This window comes from Danio rerio, chromosome 4 (assembly GCF_052040795.2).
Source record: "Danio rerio strain M-AB ecotype USA chromosome 4, GRCz13ab, whole genome shotgun sequence".
Lineage (NCBI taxonomy): Eukaryota > Metazoa > Chordata > Actinopteri > Cypriniformes > Danionidae > Danio > Danio rerio.
Window position 1 is genome coordinate 13082430 of NC_141024.2, and position 21513 is coordinate 13103942.

At 36.4% G+C, this 21513-nt stretch overlaps 1 protein-coding gene across 21 annotated transcripts in view; it reads right to left on the minus strand.

Annotated features, from left to right (window-relative positions):
• Positions 1-21513, minus strand: part of arhgef39 (Rho guanine nucleotide exchange factor 39) — a 247881-nt gene that overhangs the window by 163299 nt on the left and 63069 nt on the right. For all 21 annotated transcript variants that reach the window (XR_015942060.1, XR_015942058.1, XM_088649793.1 and 18 more), the window contains one exon: positions 18513-18616. The gene's annotated coding sequence lies outside the window, so the exon portion shown is untranslated. The remainder of the gene's footprint in view (positions 1-18512; positions 18617-21513) is intronic.

Genomic DNA, 21513 nt, shown 5'->3' on the forward strand with positions numbered 1-21513 from the left:
TCCCCCACAGTTGTCGTCGTTAGTCGGAACGCAGTAACTTGATCAGACAAGCGTAGCCTTTATGACAGTCATCATCACTATTCAATCAGGATTATTGGTGATGTTGTCAAGTGGATGCTGCATTTTCCTTGCAGTGGCATTAATCTAGATTGCAAGTTTTAAAGTTGGGAATCTTGTTTTGAACGCATTTGCGGGAACACACTGCACTGAAAATCCGAATACTAAGAGGTCCAAAACTTTTATTAAGAGTTCACTTTCATTTTTTTTGTGTGAATTAGTATTTTAAACTCAAGTAATGTTTTTATTTTGATAGTGTGCTTTAGACATCGTGTTGTCTGTCAGTTTCTTTGTAACACATCAATCTTAAACCTACAGTCAAAGGTGCTGTTCATACAGTAATAGTGCATTTTAGTTACATCTGATTTCCATAGTTTTCCGTGGTTTTGCATAGTTTTCCAGTATTGACCCTATTCTTCAATGCAGAAGTGCGCTCATTTTTGCGATTGTTTTAGAACTTTCGATTCACTTGCCTATGGGAGAAATGACTAGGAATATTAAACAGCAGAAAACGATCAAACTACTTGCTCTACATATAAGTGTCAACATCAAGCAACAAAACGAGCTGTTTTTAACGTCTAAAAATGAATGGAAGTGAATAAGACCAGAAGTCTCGAGCCAAAAAGATTCAAATTGGTGAAAATTCAACAATGAAAATGCTAAAGACCCTCTTTTAGATTTGGAAATGCTTGTGTTCTGTTTCAGTAAAGATGGACTGAAGCGCAAACTTTGGAAAATAAAGGCATGGCTATCCACACTCACTATCTGACTGCTTTTCTAGACTATTGCATAACGTTCCCTGATTTGTCAAGCTCCCGTCATTACATAAGCAGACAGAAAGTATGGATTTCAGCAAATGTAGGGCGTTAGGGCTAGTAAAGCTGCGGTCACACTAGAGTTTATGTGTGTGAAATTCTGTTGTACGATGCTGCGAAAAGGGGCGGGATTAACCAAGATAATTAGACAATAAAAAAGCGAGCGATTGCTCAATGTTTTAAATTTTTGTCCAGAGATGTTATGTTTTGATCCTCAATTGGTCTCATGCAGTCATGTGATGTGATTTCGCAGGTCAGAGTTCACCAAGCTTGACCAAGTTTAACTTTGCACCGCAGCAACCTGCGAAACTTGATGTATGATCTTGCGTTTCCAGTCTGACGCATTCGCGTGCGTATGAATGGAAGTCTATGGGGAGAAAAGTCCAGTGTGACCGCAGCTTAACCAGGAAAATTAGTTAAATAGTGATGTGACTTGAAACAGGTGATGTCAAAAGGTGATCGTTATTATGATTTGGTAAAAAAAGCAGCATCCCAAGAAAGCTCTAGTCCTTTAGGAGCAAAGATGGGCCGAGGATCTACAGTTTGGGGAAAATACATGGGAACATTATTGAAACATTTGAAAACAATGTTTCTCAAAGGAAGACATTTGGATATTTTACCTTTAATAGTGCTAAACATAATTAAAAACATTTAAGTAATTCATGCCCTGTAAGTATATATGCTCACATATCATGCATTTTAGGATGTGTATATTGCCAGAGAATGTTTTTCTGAAATGGTCTGGATGGAAAGCAATTGCATTATAAAACACCATTTTAGAATGAAAACGCACTAGTGTAAACAACATAGGGAGAGTGAATTGTACAGTTATCACTCTACAATGAAATGCCTAATCAGCAAGCCACATGCCAGTAATTCAATTAATTTAGCCATGTATATATATGGTCAGGAGAATCAACTGGAGTTCAGAATAAAGAAGACAGTGATTAAAGTTACATTGAACATGCAGTGGCTGTTGGTGCCAGATGGGCTGGTCTGAGTATTTCAGAAACTGTAGATCTATAACAAGAATTAATTCTAGTGTTCTAATACTCTTGATGCCAGAGGTCAGAGAAAAATGTACCTCAAATAACCATTCGTTACAACTGAGGTCTACAGAAGAGGATCTCCGAACGCACAACACATACAAACTAAGATGAGCACAACAGCTTCCAGAGTCATGTTTTTGAGTCTATCCATGTGGTCCCTTTATAACTACAGTGTACCTACAGTAATTTGTGATGGGTGTTTTAAGCAGGATAACATACAATGTCTAAAACCTCAAATCAGAAAATGATAATGAGTTTTATGTCAACTCAAATGAGAGTCCTCCTATATCATTCCAACAAAGCACTTTGGAGGTCTGACGGAATGGCAGATTTGCATCATGGATGTTCATCCAACAAATCTGCAACATGATGCTGTCATGTTCATAAGAAACATAATACAGAAAGAATTAAAGTAGTTCAGATTGCAAAATGGAGTCTAAGCTGGAGCATACCTAATAAAGCGGCCTGCAAGTGTGACTACAGTCAACAGAAAATCGCAAAAGAGCTGTTAAAATAAAGTGTAACCTCAAATTATGTTGCATAAAACTGAATGAAGGTTGAATTCAGCTTGTAATTAAATAAAAATACCAAACTTTGTTAACTTTGTCCCCCTTGTTGCTGACTTGAAAGCAGCACTATAGTGCGAGAAGTCCACATTCAACTTTTTAGTCCAATCCAGATCCATTTGCGCCTAATTTACCACCATTTGTCGCTTTTACGGCTCATTTTAAACAGCACACGCTACAGTCAGAACTGAGAGAGGGTCAGCTGCAAACAGGGCCCTGCGTTTGGAGTACCATTGTGTTTTTGTTTACTTGTATCTGCGGTTGAGAGGTGCTCGATAAACTGTGGTGCCATCGCTCTCGAAAGAGGTTGCGCCAATATCCGCTGCAAAATTGAATGTATGAGCTGTGAAAGCATTAACTTGTTTGATGGAGCACGTTGTTTGCTTAAAATGCCTCCTGCTAAAGTGTGAGGTGCTAATAGATGCTGCCTCTTTAAGTGAAATTTGATGAAACCTCGATTCCCAGGTGTGACTCATTTATTAATTTTGCACTATGAACATTTGACAGAAAGACATTATGCCTGTGCCTTCCATAACAAGTCAGAATTTGTATGCGTTCACCATTTAAAGGTACAACGCTGCAATATCACAAGAAAAGAACGGCACACATTGCATTACCTGTGTTTGAATGCGAATACTTCTGCGTTATATAATAGGCAAATTGCATGAGGTCATGAGAGAGTAATTTTGAAGGGCACATGAAATCTGTAAGTCTGAATATAACTCATAAGACAAGCATTCATGTTATAGATATTAATAATAATAACAAAAGAATCCTAATTGGGTTTTTCAAGATGATAAAGTAACCTTAAGAAATTAAAAATGAATACTATACATATACAGATGATCAATTAGTCCTGACAGCATATGTTTTTAGGTAATTGTAACTTATTAACCTAAGTTAATCATGTTTTAAGCTAATTTAATAAGTTGTGCAAACTTTTTCAAGTCAGTTTAACATAATATAAGTTAAATTGACTAATAGGGTTAATTGGATTCAGCTAACAAAATTAGGGCAACCAGGATTTTCTTACAGTGTATCCATGTATACATTAACATACACACACAAGTAAAGTTTATTCATAAACTAATTTCGAGAGGATCACGTGCTTATGATTTATCACGGCTGGTCTCGAATTTGCTAATCAGTATCTTCCAATCATTCGAGACCTAAGCTACTATAAATAACCACAGTTTTCAATTCACTTTATCTTCGTTTGGAAGAAACCCCCCTCCTCCCCTTTTCCTCCACCTTTACCTCTGACTGGACGACACGGCGGCCCAGTGGTTAGCACTGCGAGCCCCACAGCAAGAACACTGCCGGCCCTGGCCCCCTAGGACCGGTGGATGTTTCTGTGAGGAGTTTGTATGTTCTCCCCGTGTCCGCGTGGGTTTTCCCATGGTGCTCCGGTTTTCTCCCACCATCCAAAGACATTCAATATACATAAAAAACCAAGCATTTATCTAACCCTTGTGTTCCCTTAGCTAAAGCAGCGGGGGAGTTCTGAGATCCACCAAGCTCGGGCTCCCCTCTCGCTCTGCCAAATGGGAGGAAGCCCCGGACTCGAGGAGTCCTTGAGCTCGGGGCTCTCTCCCGGGACAGCATGCCAAACAAGCTTTTATAAATCATCAGATAAGTTTAAACTCTTGAAATACATTATATATGAAGAGTTCAGATGCAAAAACCTCTGAGATTTCCATAGCAAACTAACATTTTTCTCAGCCTGTTGAGATTTTTTACTTTAAAGATCAGGAAAAGGACTTACTCTTTGCAATAAAAGTGGTATTACAGAACATACACCTGATAAACCTGATAAAAAAAAACTCCTTTTAGAGGAAATTTTCAGATGGCATTTAGAGGTTTTTGCGTCTAAGCTCTTCATATAAGCAATGATTACAAAAGCTAAATTTATATGGCAATTTTAAAATTAATACACACATTTTACTGTAAACATTTTACCATAGGCTGCTATGGTGATTTGAGGGTTACAAGTAAAAACATATTTACAGAAATTGTTCCCCTATCTTAAAAGATTTCGGGCACAAATTGTAACAGTATTGGGCATGTATATGAGGTGAGAGCCATATGGAGGGCTATGTCCATTTAAGCAGATGAAAACCACTGATTTTCAGGCAGAATGTATACTTATTTCAGATATGGGCTAGGTCCAACAGATATTTGCGTTCATTTGTTCCAACCTTATTTCTTTGATTGTTCGAGTGTTGATCTGTGTCGGCTATTGCTGCTATTGGGAACTATTGCTGTTAACTTAACTATTGGGAACAATACAGACATTTCAATCCAATCCAATCCAACTAAATGTTGTTACATTTCAATAGTAGTAACCAGTGTAAAACCTGGGCGAACATTTACTAATGGTGTTTCTAAATGAATCTGTACTTCTAAATGAACCATTTAAGTGAATCATTTAATGACTCGAATCATTCAGCAGGAAAAGTAAATAATCAAGAATAACACTTTTCTTTGATGGTCCATTTGAGTATTAGTCTGCTTGCTATCTGCTGATACAGCCCCTACAAGACATTAAACTGACTACAAGAAACTTTGCAAGTACATGTCAACTTACACTAACCCTAACTCCAACCTAACAGTCTACTTAAAATCTAGCGAGAATTAGTTGGCATGTAGATGCATTGTAACTTATTTTACAACTGGACCATCAGAATAAAGTGTGATCTAATCAACTTCAAGTGCATTTAAATGTTTTCAGGTGAGTGATTAAATCTTTGATCAAAAAATGAATTGGTTAAGTGAATAAATCACCAACTTATTCAATCTCATGCAGCTGCTTTATTCCTGCTTTTTAATGAATCAGCTAAATGACTGATTCAATGATAAGATCCCTAGTTTAAATAAGACTCATGGCTATAAAGAAACGTAACATAAACAGCAAACATTAAACGTAATATAAGCAAATCGCTAAAAAGAATAACTCACTAAAGCTGAGTCCCAAATGGTACACTAGACGCTATGTACCAATGCACTTACACACTCAACAGCATAGTATAAGTATGTAATATGTTGTCCCAAGTGGACCACTAATAGTGTTTTACTAAGCGGAAATTCAAACCGTTTTCCAGATGATGTGTAAAGGTTGCCAAATTTGCTAAATACATGACCAAACTGCCAAATAATACCTGCCATGAGTATAACCACATTCACCATCGGGAGGGTGCTATAATCACTCTCATAGGAAAATGTTGCTTTTACAATCCAAAATCAGTAAAGTAATCCAACATCAATGCCCGAAAGCTTCGCCCCTTTTGCTACGTGAGCAATGCAGCAGTCATTGAGTGTGTGAATAGAGTTTGCGCTACTTACACTATGTATACTACAAAAGGGCGTAGAATAGTGCATAAGTATGCAATTTGGGATGGACCTTACCTTTTTTAATTTAAGTGATTCATATCAGCTTACGAATGAATCTGTTGTGAGTTATCCACAGATTAGTGAGTAAATTGATAAACTGAATGATTCAATTATTCAAATGCATGAAGTTGATTCATTTTTTCATTTGAACAAATCAGTCAAGGTACTGATTCACTATCAAGAGAATGAATTGGGTTAGTGATTGAATAATGTCAATTGAAGTGTTTTGAACAAATCAGTAAATTGATTAGTTCACTCATATACACAGACAATAGATTATGTCTATATATGTACTCTAACTAATAACATATATATATAACATGTAATATATATATATTAACTCTTCTATTTTGTTTACAAGGTTGAATTTGTCAGATATTGCCAGTGTTTGTAATAATTTTCATCAGTCACGATCTGTTTTTAGAAGTTTGTGGTCCGAAAACTTTTCCAATGGCATTCAGATGAAAATGTGTTTGGTAATAAAATGAATCATTAGTGCCGCAAACTAACAGAGAATAGAAGCAATGTTTTCTTCTGATGTACATTCAGATTTCACCTCAGGCGCTCCGTCTGTCCGCAAACTTCTGCCACATACTCAATTAAACTGAGGCGATAAGTCCTAAATTGGTCAGGAAGCCAACAATGGGCCAACGGCGCCTAAACTACGCTAACATTAACAGCCATAAACAAATTTGACTCTCAATTGTACAGTTCATATGATTTGTTTCGCCAACAACAACAGCTGCAATATTATGCAGGCAAGGTGCATACTTCTAATACAAAATTTAAAGAGCCCAAAGAAAAAAAAAGTCCCATTTTTGACTGTCAGTGCAATTCTACATTCGATTTACTTTCTGCCACTTGCTACATAGTCAACACAAAGGGCAAATATGGGGAGTAGTCAGAATAGCAGCATACCTCTTTTCCATCTATTCTGCCTTGGCAGTTCCTCCACAGAAGAAAGAAATTAGTTAAGGTACCCGTTGAGAGAGGCCTCAAAACACAGAATAAGTGTTTATACTTGAGGTGAATGTGGAGGCCAAGTTATTTTGTAAGGTTAAGAAAACATGACCATTGGAAAGAGCAACCGCAAGAGAAGCTGTGAAATAATTTCCTGTCAAGGGCATAAAACGTCTCTCAATTGAGGTAAACATTTCTACTTTCAAAAGCAATTTATTTCCTAACAACCGCTGAAGGAGACAACATATCTCATGTTGCTTTCCCCCTGAATTTTCATTGTGTTGTTTCTCTTCCCTCCAAACCCTCATTTTCACAAGTTTGCTGTTTACCACCAGCTTTGTCTTGGAGCCAAGATCTCACATCTGCCAGCGCCGAATCGCGCTCACCAAGAGAAGCGGTTTAGGGTCAATGTAATATTGTGCAAGTTAAATGGGAACAAACCACCTCGGGATTCCAGTAGTTTGTTTATTTGATTTATTGATTAAATCATGGCAGTTGAGGAAGTGGAGCCAAGAGGATCGTCTGAATGTTATTTTGCAACAAAAGGTTTGTTTATACTTAAATTTGGATATATGAGGTCACTCTTTATATTACACAATGCAAAGAAGTTAAAACGACCAGCCTGATCTCACGAGATAACATATTTATTTTTTGTTTTGTAAGTTTAGTGGCTAATTCGTACAAATTCGATTTTGAAAAGAAGGCGTGGAATCCAACCCCACCCCTAAACCCAACTATCATGGAATGATGAGCAAATCGTACTAAATGTTACGAATTAGATCGTACAAATTCATACGAATTAGCCACTAAATCATATTAATTGCCGTGAGACTGTGTTGAAATGACATAAAAAAAAAAAAACATTAAAAAAAAGCTCATCCATTTAAGGTCAAAATCTTGATGTCCATTCGATATCCAAACATCGATGCCCTTTTGACCACCAAAATAATGACACAAAAAGTATTGGTCCCACTTTATATTGTGGCCTTAACTAATATGTACTTAAACAGGAACTAATAATTTGTTAAAATGTACTTATTGTGTAAATACATGTATTTACTGTGTACTTTGCTTGATTAAATACATGTATGTAATTACATCTGTAATTAACTTTTGTAAATACGTTTGTAAATACACTGTTGACCATCCCTTACACCTTAACCCACCCTTAAACCTACCCATGCCACCAAACCTGTCCATAACCCAACCTCTATCCCAACTCAAAAGCACCATGTGTTATCAAATACATTATAAACACAGTAAGTACATTGTATTTATTTTTTGATGTAAGTACATAGTAGTTGAGGACACTTAATATAAAGTGGGACCAAAGTATTATATATAATATAATAAAAATAATAAAAATATAAAAAAGTGTTAGTCATCTAAAGGCTTCAATTACAACGGACACATTTACACTGGATTTTGTATCAAATTAAGTCAAATTGACATATAACATCAGCATGAAAAATTTTTGAATTAACAGATTTTTTTAACTCCAGTGTTAGAAGTTGCTTTGACATCAGCTGACTTTCATCAAATCAATTTTTTTGTTTTGATGTCATTTAAATATCAAGATGCCCGCTGAGTAGTTTCATGAGAATTACCATTTACAGTATATACATAATAAAGAGAACCCAAGGGAAATTCCACAGATTTGTATACAGCTGATGGTGAACGATATTGATGAATGAATATTGCACATCGTGTTTAGTTGTCTGTCTCAAAGTCCCGCCCATTGGGTAGTTTAGCCAATCATTGTATAGGAACAAAAACACATTAGATGAAATTCCAATGGAAATCATAAAACTCAGGTGTGTTTTCCAATAATTCTCTCATGAAGGCACAGTTAAGCACATTGCTCGGGACAGGCCCCCAATTTTACGAATCAATCAGTAATCTTTGCTATTTTACAAGAAATGTAAAAAAATTTCTGTATGTTGTCCAATTATTTTGTATTTAAATATCTTTGCTTTTATATTTAATTTTATCTACAGTAAAACATTTTTGTTTTCATTCGATTATTTTTTATATAATTCGTGTTTAATTTTTACACCATTAAAATTTTATGTTAATATCTGTTTTTTTATCATGCCAAATGACATTTTGACTAAAAAGGGAGAAAATTGGTTTTGCTATATTTTTATAATTAATTTTATTTTTCTTGGACCTGCTAACAAAAATGTGTTTTATAAAACTAGCATTTAAAAGTTAGTTAACAATGACTAAGTTTACATGGACATCAGTAATCAAATTATAAGAAAAATGATTCGATTACTGATGTCCATGTAAACATAGACAATGTAATGTAATGTGTGTATTTATATAGCGCATTTATTGTGTATGGCCATACACCCAAAGCACTTCACAATCATGAGGGGGGTCTCTCCACACCACCACATGTGCAGCATCCACTTGGATGATGCGACGGCAGCCACAGGACAACATCGCCAGTGCGCTCACCACACACCAGCTATTGGTGGAATGGAGAGACAGTGATAGAGCCAATTCGATGGATAGGGATGATTGGGAGGCCATAATTGCACGAGCCAATTGAGGGACTTTGGCCAGGACAATAATATGATTAAGATGTTTACATGAGTTTGCTTTCATGATCTAGTTTTACTTGTTATAGCACATAATTCGATTAATGTCATTGCGCCACCACACAATCCACATTTACTCTGGAGATTCATGTAATTTCGGATGTTTCATTTTTAACTTTAACTGCAGTTTGGCACTTTCACTTTCATGCAGTAACATTTCATGCATGCCCTCCATCACAAATGAGATATTGGATGCGAGTATGAACTGTTGGAAGAGTGTTGTTTTGATAGGTGTCTGTGGTCCTCTGTGGTCCACTGGGGTGTTACCTTTTCAAAAGGTACACATTTGTATTTTAAAGGGTCAATATTGGTACCTCAAAACTATAAATTAGTAACTAAAAAAATTTAAGAGAAACACTTTTGTATTTTTGAGCTACTAATATGTACCCCTGAGGTATCAATATGGACCTTTTAGGTATAAATGTATACCTTTTGAAAAGGTAACCCCTCAGTGACTGCTCATGTACCTTTATTTCTGAGAGTGTACAGACTATCCTGTTGCAAAAGGTAGTGAAAATCCTTCACGACTGTAATCCTTTGATTAAGGTGTTTACATGTCTGTACTGCACTACAATAATGTGACTAAAATTGGCATTCTTCACATGTCTTAATTCGAATTCTGTTTAGTTCGATTATGACCTTAATCAGTTTAAATGAATCAAAAACCTCTGTTTACATGGTAGACTAATAATCAGAGTACTATCTTAATCGTATTTCAAATTGGATTATTGGTGTCTATGTAAACGTACTCATTGATTCAACATCCGTTTAGTATGTACATAACAATAATAGCTCTGCAAATAGACTCACAAGCAGATGATTTATCTAGGTTGAGTTTGTCTACTCGGGGAAAAATAAATAAATTCAATTTCCAGGCCTCCTGGCCTTCTCCAAGGTGGAATTGGTGGTCATACTGTATACTTCAGCCGAGTGGGACTTATCTTCTCACTTATCAATTTGGTTAAGCGTCCACCTCTCTGGCAGGTTGGTCCTGCCATCCTCCTTCCACATCACGGCTTAAAAAAACTCCCACTTCAACACATTAGACTTCCCATTTCACCCAGATAATTACACAATTATCCGGCTTCACTCCAAAAAAAATCCATCCAGGGGTAATTGGTGGAGAAGGCGAGGGGGGAAAATACTCCGATTCCTCCGCTCTTCCCTGAGAGAGGGGTCTAGGGGAACGAATGCAGATAAGTCAAGCAGAAAAAGGAGGGAATGGAGAAAACGGGGGAGGAAGAAAACCTAAACACCTATTCGATTTTAATCTCGCCACTTTGCGCGCATTTAAAGAGTCGTCGTCGGTTTACCGGCGCCTATAAGCTGTTATCAATGTAGAAAATGAAAATTTTAAATGTCAGTGTGGCTTCTGCGTTGAAGAGCAGTAACAGGTGCTTAGCTCCTGTTGAACCGGAATAATGTCCCCATTATTGGTTGCTCATAGAGCTGTTACAAGTCGCTTTGTCGCGGTTCTGGGAAGACCATTCTCCTGGAAGAGCAAGCGTAGCTCAATTATTTGGCCAGAAACACAAAACGCCTGCTTTCATTGCGTCCTTGCATCAGCGCTGTCTATCATGTATGAAATAACCTTGATAAAAGTAATTGAATTTCTTTCTGAAAGGATTAGCGAGCGGTAATTGCACCAAACAGAGGTGCCGAGCAGAGATATTCTCACTTACAGTCAGGAACAATCGGCTTTCTCATCTTCAGACATCCCGCATCTTTTTAGAAATCAGTGGGAAAACAAGTGGTGGGGGGGGGACTGTCTGGAAATGCCAGTGGATGGCCTGATTACCATGTGCACACTCGCATGGCCCTCTAAATATGCTGAGATGGTCTTTAAAGAAGATTCAACACTTTCAAACCCCAGCAGACTTAATTAAGGGTGAGACGTCACATGTGAAGGGGGAGGGAAAGTGGCGATGAGGCGGGAGCATGGGGAAAGAGTTTTACGTGCAGGGTGTGTTTTTGTAGTGGTTTCCCACCATTTCCCGCAATAAACGGCCTAAAGCTTCCCCTTTTAGCTCAGCGCGCTCACACCCACGTTTGCACGCGCAGAAACCTTGACTTAAAGTCCCCATTACTTCTCCCAAACTGTCTGAAATATCAAACAATGCGCTGCTGGTGGGGGGCGCGCGGCGTGGAGTTAAATCAGCCCAGACTCATTTCCATACAGCTTTACATGTTTCAAAAAGATATGCATAATTACAGGGTTTGTACATAATTGCTCCAACACGTTGGAAAAAGCCAGGTTTGTTCTTTTTTTAAATGTTGGCGCTGCAGCTCAGCTCTTCCGTTATGCGGCTGGAACAATTAAAACAATACGGACGTCTTGGAAAGGAGCTCAGCTCTCATTATCGCCTTCTCTTCTCCTGCGTCAGAACATTTACGGCTTAAAAAGAAGGCCCTGGCACCTTGGCATTGAAAGACACTCTTTTTCTGGGCTCCTTCCCTTTTCCTTTTTGCGTTTCTGGAACGGCACGGCGTATGTGTGTGGGGTGGGAAAAAAAGAAAATGTAAATAAGATGGAGTTTTGCGACAGCTCTGTTCTGTTCCAAGAGACGAACGTCTGCATCTGAAGCAATCAAAAAAGGCTTTTCTTAAAGAGTTTCACCCATCTTATTCTGACTCTTTGAACAGATGCACACATTGTTTGACTTGATACCAACACGCTCGACTCTAGAGGACCAAAAAAAGAAAAAAATTCGGAATGTGATTCAGGCAAAGGATGAATATTTGACTTGAACTTTTAACATGAAGGCAAATTGAGACTTGCTTTTATCTTTCCTTAGCACACTAAGAAACTGGGAATAGTACCTCTACGGCTCATAATGATATGTTTGGTGAACTTCACATTAAATTTACGCATGGGAATTTCATTGTATGAGCCCAGGACCAGCAGAAATCTTTTCTTTTTTTTTTAAGAAATCTTGAAAATGGCGAATTTTTATTGTGCAGTTTTAAAGCAATGCAGTTCTGTGACTTCAAAAGCTGAAGGAATTTTTCAGTTTTGTGTTTGAATAATCATCACACAGCTCTTTTCCAGATGATGAAAGATCATATTGGTCACATCTTTTAGGTTTTTCAAACGAACACATTTTTAAAGTAGGTATAAATGGCTATATCACAAAAAAGCAGTAGGTCTCACTTCATATGAAGTGGCCTTAATTACTATGTCAGCCTGATCTCACGAGAAAACGTAAGTATTTTACGTTTTGGCAGTTTAGTGGCTAATTCGTACGAGTTCAGTTGTAAGAAAAGGTACGATTTTAAAAAGGAGGCGTGGCACCTAACCCCACCCCTAAACCCAACCGTCATTGGGGGATACGCAAATCGTACTAAAATGTACGAATTAGATCGTACGAATTTGTACGAATTAGCCACTAAATGAAAAAGTTACGAATTGCCGTGAGATTGTGTTGACTATGTACTTGCTGTGTTTTTAATGTATTGCAGAACACTCTCTCTTGAAGTGGTGGAATACGGGTAGGGTTAGGGCAGGGGTGGGCAATCTCGGTCCTGGAGGGCCGGTGGCCTGCACAGTTTAGCTGCAATACTAATCGAACACACCTGAACATGCTAATCAGTGTCTTTAAGATCACTAGATATCTATAAGCAGGTGTGTTTGACTAGTGTTGGAACAAAACTCTGCAGAGACACCGGCCCTCGAGGATCAAGTTTGCCCATCCTTGGGCTAGGGACAAGTATGGGTAGGTTTAAGGTTTGTTATGGTGTGAGGAATAGTCAACAGTGTAATTATAAATGCAATTACATAACAGATGTAATTACACGCAGGTATTTAATCATTCATAAGTGCAATGTAAAATCATGCACCTACACAATAAGTACATTGTAACATATGATTCATTTGAGTGTAAGTACATATCAGTTAAGGCCACCTAATATAAAGTGGGACTAAACTATGTAAAATCCAATTGTGAACTCAACAATCTTTGAGTCTTAATAAAGTCATTAAAATTAATTAAAAGTAGTACGTCTTGAAAGTATGATAAAGCAAAAACATTTTAAAATAAGAAAACTTTGAAAAACACAATTCTCATCACAAACTGGAGAGTGTTTGTAACAATATGAGATTAAATTACTGATATATTGAACAACAAATCTAGATTTTAGGGGTTACAATTTTTAAACTAACACGAATAAAATCAAATATTGGCAATAAAGGATAACGTTATTAAACTTGTATTGTCATTGTCATGACTTTTTGAAACTAAAGTCATAACTTTTAGGGTCATTTAATGTAAATAAAATAAAATATCACAATTAATTGAAAGTACACGTTTTTGTTAATAAGGTTTTCAAATTTCATGACAATTGTAAATAAAAGTGTCAAAAATTCAAGAAAACCTCTAACAATATAAAATAATCTGCTAAATCTTAAACTGTGTGTAAGCATAATGACTTAAAATACTCTGAGAATGTATAAGTCAATAGAAACTATCAATGCTTTGAAAACAGTCATATTCTGATAAAAGTGTCCACAAAATCATACTGCTATGACAGTAAGAAATGAATGCAGATAAATAAAAAATACAAAAAAATAAATAAAAGAAAATCAGAAAACCCCACCAAGAAAAAAAAAGGATTGCATATCTTAAATCCTAATGTCGCTAGTTAACACACTCAATGCATTTTGTTTGAACACATCCCATAATTTCTAAAATAGCAGCCTCTACCAAATAGTTGTTGTGTCGGTTTATGGTAAAAGCACTAGAAATAATACATATACTATGAAAAATCTGAAAATATGAAGTGCAAGACCAACTTATTTAAGAAATATTCAAAATAAAACATTTTTGAATGCCAAATCATATTAATTTTTGAAATATGCAATAAAATATTTCAGATTATCATTTAACATGTTTTTTTCTACAATAAAACCAAAATCAAGTGTAGCGTTTGTTAGATTTTTTTTATTTATTTTTTTTGTAAACCAACAATGTTTTGTGTGTAAACCATTATTTAAAACATTCTTTCATTCTTTAAGTGACTTTAACAGTCATTATTTAAAAGTCAAAACATGGCCAACCATTTGGTAGAGCGTTCAGTCAAAGGGATACAAGTATAAAACCATATAGCATTATAAAACTACAGTCATAACATTATGAAAATAAATTCCAGGCCTTAACACAGTGACTCATTGAGCTGAGAAATGATTCAATCATTGAATCTTGACTTAACAGAAAAAGATTACCAATAAATCATGGCTTCAAAATCACCCAGCAAATCTATCACATGCCATATAATAAAGAAAACTTTATGAAGATTCTTCAAAATATGCACTTTTCTCTACCACAGCAGACAAAAAGTGATACAGGTTGCTTCAAAAAGACCTGAAGGTGAATAAATAATTAGTTTTTTTTTTCATTTTTGGACTAAACCGCTTCTTTAATTCCTTAAAGCTGTCAAAAAATATATAAGGTAGAGCGCTGGAGAGCGAATACTCTCACTTAATTAACGTCTTGTTTGAAAAAGACACCCTCATTGCAAATGAGTCCCATCAAAGTTCTCCCATGGCCCTAAAACGTGATCTAGGTCCAATTATTTCAGAGCGAGGAAATTATGGAATAAAAATTGGACTAACACTGATATCAAGTTATATGGCTATTTTAATGAATTCTGCCACGTTGAGGGTACAATAATTGTATTCAGAACTATCATAGCCAACACTAAATTAGTCGCTTTTGCTGATTTAAATGTTATGGTCAAAGTCTTTGGGGTGTAAATTGGTCTCGGAGGATCTCTCACAGACGATGATTGCGCTTGGCTTTTGTGATGTATCAATACAGTGATGAGATTTCTTCAGCCGGCACAATGCACACCACTCCTGGGATGGGCCGGCTGAAAGAAAAAAATATATCCTTTACCAGATAAAATTACTTTTTCCTCCTGAAAGTCAGAAAAACGATCGGAATAATGCACTATTCATGCTATCGGACAGCAGGAGGTGGGGAAAACAAGGTAGAATAAGGTTCCCTTTTATATCCTTTTTCTCATCCTCACACACCCTGCTGCTGACCAGTGCAAAAAAAAAGAAAAACAGGTATCCTAATGTTTAAAAAAATAACACTATTATTGGACGCTATTGAATCCAATTGCAAGCAACGCAGGTTGTAACAGATAAGGACCTGATGGAATCTGTCTTTGCACTATCCGAGCCAAAGTGGTCTCCGTATGAGTCAAATGAAACGGCGACGCATTGACAATTCAAATCGGACAGCAGCTTTGCAGGCAATTCACCCTGCAATCTACATGCATCCCCCCGCCGGTAGACCCGAGCGAGATTGCATTTTATACACAGAGGCCTTCACTTGGAAGACCTTTCATATTCACTCACAGTCTAATAAAGTCCCCTGGTTTACAAGTGCACTAAACAATTCCCTTTAAACTTTCATTAAGTGACAACAAAGGACAAATTAAAGAACGCTTAGGAATAGTTCACTTTGAAATTAAAAATATGACATTATTTAATCACTTGCATGGCATTTCAAACCCTGATGGTATTGTATAATCTATAGAACTTGACAGAAAATACTTGATTGAATCTTAAGCCAGCTCTCTTCCAGTGAAAGTTTATAATGTCTTTAAAAAATGATCAAAATTCCAGGAGATCCACTCAGCACCCAAACTAGCAGCACCAACCATGTCACGATGCTCGGTTAGATCTTTAGCAGATCTTTAAGATCTTCCTTCCCTTAATGCATCGAGTTGCTTCAATGTGATTGGATGACTAGATATTTGCATTTGAAGAGGTGCACTCAATAAAGTAACTGATAAGTGTATATAATTCCCAAAACCTGCTAAGAATATATAAGAAACAAATTATAAATTACATTTATTTACTGAAAACCATGGGTTGTAGCTTTAAATACTCAAATACTAAAACATTTTTATGATTTAATAAGTTTTAATTAACAACTTATAAAAAAATTCTGCAATGAGTTAAATAATAAAAACAAAAACTGCATATATACACTAAATTACACTGTAAAACTCAACAGTCAACTTCATCAAATGAAATGAGTGCAGTTAACTTAAACATTACTGGAAGTTAATTCTACTCATTTGAAAAGAGTTTTGAACTCAGTGTTGAAGGTAATGAGCTAGTTAAATACCTCATTACTTCAACTTTAAATGGATTAAGTTCACAGTACTCATATTATTTTTTTTTAACTCAAACGGTTTGAATTGCCTTAACTAATTGGGCTTTACAGTGAGTTCTCTTCACTTATTGGGTTCCACTGTGCTCAAATTGCTTCATTAACTCAAATGGATTAAGTTCACAGTACTCACAAGGATTAGTTTTTGAACTTAAGGGGTTTTGTTGCAATCGGCTCCCTCAAATAGTTTGAGATACCTTAACTCATTGGGTTTTAAATATAAAATTAACTTTATAATCTATATTAAAAAAAACTCTAAAAATGACAAAAGCAAAACAAAAGCCACTTATACTTTTTGAAGATAAATTCATACATAAACATAAAGTACTGTAGTAATTCATAGTAAATACTGTAGTGTTTTTGTAAAGAATTCACCTTTCTTTGTTAATGAATGCAACAGCACACTGTAGTATTAACTATAATGAACTGATACACAGTAATACATACTGTAGTATACTTTAGCTACAGTAAACTGTGGTGTTTTGTAGTAAAATATTCCCTGTAGTTGTAAAAAACTACAGTATTGGGTCATTTATTTAAATGACTAGTCGTTGTGTTACCATATTATCTATAGAATAAAACAACAAATTATTTCAGGTGCTTTATTATAATGTGGTTCAAAGCACTATAGTATTACTACAGCATTTTTCATGCAAGTTTACTGGTTTTATTATGTATGACTTGGGATAAAATGCTAATATTGGAACCAAATGTCAACCAGGTGTCTTTTAGAGGTGATACAAAACTCAAAATGTCTACAAACACCAGTTGACTCAAGAGTGTTTTTATGGTTAAGGTCAACCAAACAGTCCATTCAGACATTTTGGGGGGCCATATTTACTCAACTGTTCTGTTGGCTCTGCAATAGCCTAAAATCTAGCTTAAGGTATAGGACGGACACTGGGAAAAGAAAAGAGTGCGTTGAACAATACACTATGTACCAGGCGTGCCCTTAACATATGCAATTTGTTTTTCTGCGCTTGCCGAAGGGATAACGCCGATCTCTGACCCCACTGCAAACTTAAGCAGGTCCCCCGATGCCCCGGCCTTCATGAATCTTTTAGGCCGAGGGAGTCTGGAGTTCAAAGTTTCTGTGAACTCGAGAAATAATAAGCTGGCTGATTAGCGTTGCTAAAAATACCAGCATGGCCAAAAGGAACCAGGTGGTAGGACGGCCCTCCGGCCCATTTGCATGTTCAGAGGCCAATTTGATACACAGAGACACTCCATTCATTGAAAGAAGGCCCTCTGATGGTGCTTTTTAAATCTGATAGCCAACACATGTTTTCATATACAAATGTTTCTTACTGTGCTTTCAAATCGCACTAGATCATTTTTGTTACGGTGCATGTATGATGTTGCATTATAGGAACATTATTATGGTTTATTTGAAGTAAACTGCTAAGTCAATCATGCATTACTTACATCACCATACACCAATACAAACACAAACATGGAGGAAATAGCCAGTTTTGGTTTCATTCTCCTTTTTAAAAATATTTTCTTTCTCTTTGTTATCTGAAAAAAACATTGTTGTTTGATTATTTAGTACTTATAAAACTAGTGTCAAAAAATAGATGTTCCATTTTACATATGTCATACAATAGACTTATTAAAACAGTTTAAAGGTCTATGAATTTTACATGTAGCCTCTTTTTAAAGGACATATCTAAATATTGACTGAATTAGGGATTTTTTAACGAACCAACATCTTTGAACCACCCAAAATAAAGCCACAAACAAATCTATTTAAATTTCATGTTGACTTGTTGAGGTCAAACAATTTTATATTTACTTCATTTTGTTGGAATTGGAATTTTGGAGACACTGAACAGATCATCAATGTTTATTATTAGCTACAGTATTACTGCAATGATTTACTTACCGGTCAGCTGAATGTGGCTTCAAGGGGCAGGGCTTTCTTCAAGAGAGTATCTGATTGGACCAAAATCTGTGCAGTGCAGGATGACTCATCACTGCTCCATTTTCCTGAAAGAATAAGATATTTAATTTACTTTTCACACTAGTGCTTTCATTGTTACTGTGTTTGTTCCAGGAAAAAAGAGAGAAAATGATACATTATGTCTTAATTAATCAGGTTGAAATATATTTAGCAAAATAATTTATAGAACATAACAGAGCTGTAGAATGGGCTAAATGTATTTGATGTATATGTGTATATTTGATTAATCATTTGAAGAACATAAAAACACATAAAAAGCATATAAAATGAGTGTCATTAATGCATCCATTGCACAAAAACAAAGATCTGTTGCAAACAAATCTGTAATGAAATAATGAAATAATGAAAAAGCAGGTATGCTAAAGTATTCTGGTCTTCATATAGTTGCATCTTGTGATTTCATGATCTGTTTTTGGTTCATTTAGATGTCTTTGGTCTGTGTTGTGTTCATATTTCATTATGAACACAATACAGTTTGTTTGGAAGTGAACTTAGAATCACAATATCAAGGTTCTTAGTCAGCTTGCTTGGTGCACACCAAAGTTCAAATCGCACAATTGCATCCTGAAAAAAATAAATAAATCAAATCTGCTAAGTGTGAACATAGCCTTATACCGAAATAAAGTGAATTCACTCAATGTTTAGAAGTAGATTAGCATAATGTCCACTAAACTTTCCATGTTGAGCTCAAATCTGTATTTAACAGCATGCTATGCCGTTTTTAGTCACGGTTATAAAAAGAGTACAACATTTTCATTTGTTCTCATCAAAGAGCCTTCAGAAGGAGGATATTTGGAATTGCCTGGATGAAAGTCATTTATTGTCCTGCTCTAAATAGCTGCCAATTGCGCAGACAGCAACAGTGGAGATTGCGTTAAACTCTCTGTAACCCACCACACAGTTTGGGTTTTCTCTTCTCCGTTTTCCCTCTCTCTCCCTCCTGCTTTATAATTAATTTCAACCTGTCAATTAAAGAGTGAGAGGTCAAAGAGTCCTTTGGTCCACGTTGTGTCCATATTTCATTCCAATCACACCATAGTGTGTTTGTAAGTAAACCGAGAATCACAATTTCAAAGGTCTTGATACGCTTGCTTGGTGCACAACATAGTCTGAATGCCACAATTGCATCATCAAAAAAAAAAAATCAGTTTAAGTGAAGTTTATTTATAAACTAATTTTGAGAGGATCACGTGCTTATGATTGTTTGCTGCTGGTCCCTTATTATCCAATTTCTGATTCACCAATCAGACGATTCCTTATTCACTATAAACACCCTGAGTCCCATATAACAGCCATCTTCATTTTGAAGACTCCCCCCTTCCACTCCTAGTCCTTCTCCTTTCCTAGATGGGTGGCACGGTTGCCCATTGGTTAGCACTGTTGCCTCACTGCAGGAACAGCAAGAACGTCACTGGTTCTAGTCCAAGCCAGCCAACGTTTCTGTGCGAAGTTTACACGTACACACGTGGGTTTCATGCAACTTAAGTTAATTGACTAATCCAAAATGGCACCATAGACATGCACCTAGTAAGTAGTTATCTCTTAAAAGCAATCACTATCTGTTCATTAGCTACTACAGCAGGGGAGTTCATCGAGATCTACCTGAGCTCAAACTCCCCTCTCGCACTGCAAATGGGAGGGACCCCCAGGCTCGAGGTTCTTATGATCTCAGGGCTCTCTCCTGGGACAGCATGCCAAACACGCTTCATATTCAATCATCAGCTAAGAGTGAACTCTCGAAATGAACCAAACCTGCTAAGTGTAAACACAACCTTATACCCAATAAAAGTGAATTCACTCAAGGTTCAGGAGTAGATTGGCATTATGTCTACAAAACTTTCCATGTTGAGCTAAAATTTTAAAGTGTTTAACAGCATGCTATGCCATTGTTAGTCACGGTTATAAAATGAGTACATATTCTTCATTTGTTCTCATCAAAGAGCCTTTACAGTATGTGTTTTCTCTTCTCGGTTTTGCCACGCTCTCCCTCCTGTTTTATATTTAATTTCAACCTGTCAATTAAAGAGTGAGAAGGCAAAGAATCCTTTGATCCGTGATATGTTCACATTTCATTGCAATCACACCATAGTTAGCTTGGAAGTGAACAGAGAGTCACAATTTTAAAGGTCTTAGTACGCTTGCTTGGTGCACACCAAAGTCCACAAAGCACAATTGCACGATCCTTTTAAATGAACTAAATTTGCTAAGTGTGAACACAACCTTATTCCCAATAAAAGTGAATTCACTCAATGTGTAAGAGTAGATTTGCATAATGTCCACAACACTCTCCACATTGAGCTAAAATCTGTATTCTACAGCATGCCATGCCATTTTTAGTCACGGTTATAAAAAAATAGTACAAGTTCTTGATTTGTTCTCATACTTGGAGAATATTCTAAATCGCTTGGAAGAAAGTCATTTATTGTCCTGCTCTAAATAGCTGCCAATAGCTCAGGCGGCAACAGTGGAGACTGCGTTAAACTCTCCGTACCCCACCATACAGTATGTGTTTTCTCTTCTCCGTTTTCCCTCTCTCTCCCTCCTGTTTTATATTTAACTTCAACCTGTCAATTAAAGAGTGAGAGGGCAAAGAGGAAATAAGAGAGACGGGGAGAGAGAGACAGCAAGAAGCACAGAACTAATTAGGCAACTGTGTAATTTTAATTAGCTGTTTTGATAATTAAACTAATTAGTTCCCCTGTGTTTCCACTACGTGCTACAGACTGGAGTTTTTTTTTTTTCCCTTCCCCTTTTACAACACGGCTTCAGAGCTCCACTCCGTCGGTTAATTAGTCACTTTTGCATCAGAAAGCTTTATTGATAGCCTTAATTTGCAGTTGAAATGAGAAATCTGCTGTCAATAATTCGGATAATTGCCCGCCGTTTGATTGTGGAGAACAAAAGTGGCAGGCCTTTGAGTTTT